Source organism: Lolium rigidum, chromosome 6 (genome assembly GCF_022539505.1).
Source record: "Lolium rigidum isolate FL_2022 chromosome 6, APGP_CSIRO_Lrig_0.1, whole genome shotgun sequence".
In the NCBI taxonomy this organism is placed as follows: Eukaryota; Viridiplantae; Streptophyta; class Magnoliopsida; order Poales; family Poaceae; genus Lolium; species Lolium rigidum.
In genome coordinates, this window is record NC_061513.1 from 344,485,595 (window position 1) to 344,489,007 (window position 3,413).

Genomic DNA, 3,413 nt, shown 5'->3' on the forward strand with positions numbered 1-3,413 from the left:
ATGGCAAGGAATTCCATGTTATGATCTTTAATAAGATCCAGTAGTTGTTCCTTGATTAATAAGTTCCTGTGTAGATTTTAATTCCATTTGATCTAACCCCTTAGATCAAATTATCTCTACCCAAAACAAGGTTTTAGCAAAGTCACATTGAGGTTTATAGCACTGGACTTGATGAGCTACTTCAATTCCACCAAGGTCAAGTGAAACTTCAGTTACTGTGACTGTTTTACTTTAAAGCGCGAAATTTCCCCAGATTTTCTATGCATGAATGCAATGCACACATCAGTTTCCTCTATTTTTGTAACCCATTACCTGGGATATTACAGGGAATGCATCGTGTATTTGGCTACTAATTGTGGGGTTGCGGGAGCGACAGAAACCCAAACCTCCGTTAGGACACCGGTGCACGAGGGAGTGTAGGATCTCAAAGTTTAAGATTGTGATTAGATTTATCTTAATTACTTTTTTGTAGTTGCGGATGCTTGCAAGAGGTATAATCAAAAATATGTATTAGTCCAAGTATGGGGTAGTACATTAGCATAGATTCACCCACACAACACTTACCAAACCATTGAAGATTATTCAGCTATGTGAAGCGAAATAAGTTAACGAAATTCCCGTGTGTCCTCAGGAACGTTTGATCATTATAAGTACAACAACCGTCTTGTCCTTTGCTCTAAAAAGGATTGGGCCACTTGCTGCAATTATTATTATTGTATTTTATTTACTCGTACTTTATTTATCTCCAATACAAAATACCCCTGCAAACCAGTTTGCTAGTGTTTACAGTGAATCCTCGATCAAAACTACTCGTCAACATATTCTGCTCCTCGTTGGGTTCGACACTCTTATTTATCGAAAGTAATATGATACATCCCTGTACTTGTGGGTCATCACGGCCTGATCGAGATATGGAGGGGGGTTTTGTCAGTCCCTATAATTACCAAAGAATATTTTGTAAAGTAACATTGTACTACGACCCGACTCTTTTTCGGATCGGAGGGAGTAACTCTTATTGATATTTTACAGATTTGTAGTATTTATTATTGGCTACTCCCTTCGTCCACAAATAAGTTTACATGCGGGTTTTTCAAGATAAATTATGAAGTCAAGTGAAAAATACATTGGGAAGATGCATCTCTCCTCTTTAATGCTTTCACCTCCAATGAGTTTGGCTCCTTTAAAATACATTGGGAACATTGGAGTACACCCTTTTATAGACAAAGTTTGAAGCTAGATGTCCACTTATTTGAGGATGGAGGGAGTACCTCCAAAATTTTATTTAAATTCTTTTAAAACTTTAAATATGAATTTAAAGTGTTAGAAATATTTTTTGAAAATTTTCAAATTTAAACATTTTTTGAATTTGAATAAATTTGCGATTGAATATTTTTAAAACCGAGATTTTTTAATTTGAACACTTTTAAATTGAAATATCTTATATTTAAATATTTTTGAATTTGAATATTTTAAAAAATGCTCATTTTAAAATTTAAATATAGTTTAAATTGTCATAAATAGAAAAGAAAAGGAAACAAAACAGAAAAAAGATAGTAAACACGAAACAGCAAAAAAAAAACGGATTTGGGCCAATGGGGCCGGCCCATACCGCGCGCAGGGGTGTGCGGCACGCGGTAATGGCCGACCTGGTCAGCACGTAGGGTTCCAGGCCACCGCCGCCCGTGTTCCGGCCACGCCTGACGCCCAGCTCTCTGATACGTCTCAAACATATCTATAATTTCTTATGTTCCATGCTAGTTTTATGACAATACTCACATGTTTTATATACACTTTATATCATTTTTATGCATTTTCCGGCACTAACCTATTAACAAGATGCCGAAGCGTCAGTTCCTATTTTCTGCTGTTTTTGGTTTCGAAATCCTACACAGGAAATATTCTCGAATTGGACGAAACAAAAGCCCACGGTCTTATTTTCCACGGAGTCTTCCGGAACACCGAAGAGGAGACGAAGAGGGGCCACGAGGCGGCCACACCATAGGGGGCGCGGCCCCACCCCCGGCCGCGCCGCCATATGGGGTGGGCCCCTCGGGCGTCCCCCGACTCTGCCCCTTCGCCTATATAATCCTTCCGTCCCGAAAACCCTAGTACCGAGAGCCACGATACGAGAAAAGTTCCAGAGACGCCGCCGCCGTCAATCCCATCTCGGGGGATTCTGAAGATCGCCTCCGGCACCCTGCCGGAGAGGGGAATCATCACCGGAGGGCTCTACATCACCATGCCCGCCTCCGGACTGATGCGTGAATAGTTCATCCTTGGACTATGGGTCCATAGCAGTAGCTAGATGGTTGTCTTCTCCTCTTGTGCTATCATGTTTAGATCTTGTGAGTTGTCTATCATGATCAAGATCATCTTATTGTAATGCTACATGTTGTGTTTGTTGGGATCCGATGAATATGGAATACTATGTCAAGTAGATTATCGATCTATCATATATGTGTTGTTTATGATCTTGCATGCTCTCCGTTGCTAGTAGAGGCTCTGGCCAAGTTGATACTTGTAACTCCAAGAGGGAGTATTTATGCTTGATAGTGGGTTCATGCCTCCATTGAATCTGGGACAGTGACAGAAAGTTCTAAGGTTGTGGATGTGCTGTTGCCACTAGGGATAAAACATCAATGCTTTGTCTAAGGATATTTGTATTGTTTACATTACGCACAGTACTAATGCAATTGTCTGTTGTTTGCAACTTAATACTGGAAGGGGTGTGGATGCTAACCCGATGGTGGAATTTTTAGGCATAGATGCATGCTGGATAGCGGTCTATGTTCTTTGTCGTAATGCCCTAAATAAATCTCATAGTAGTCATCATGATATGTATGTGCATTGTTATGCCCTCTCTATTTGTCAATTGCCCAACCGTAATTTGTTCACCCAACATGTTATTTATCTTATTGGAGAGACACCACTAGTGAACTATGGACCCCGGTCCATTCTTTTACATCTGAAATACAACCTACTGCAATCATTGTTCTCTGTTGTTCTTTGCAAGCAAACATCATTCTCCACACCATACGTTTAATCCTTTGTTTACAGCAAGCCGGTGAGATTGACAACCTCACCGTTAAGTTGGGGCAAAGTATCTTGATTGTGTTGTGCAGGTTCCACGTTGGCGCCGGAATCCCTGGTGTTGCGCCGCACTACACACCTTCGCCAACAACCTTCACGTGGCCTTCATCTCCTACTGGTTCGATAAACCTTGGTTTCTTACTGAGGGAAAACTTGCTGCTGTACGTATCACACCTTCCTCTTGGGGTTCCCAACGGACGTGTGCTTTACCGTCACAAGGAGCTACTTTCTGGCACCGTTGCAAGCCAACTCCCACGCCAGCACTCTCCCTCAACGTCGCGCGGCGCGGTCTGCCTCTTCAATGACTCCGGCCTTCGACCGCA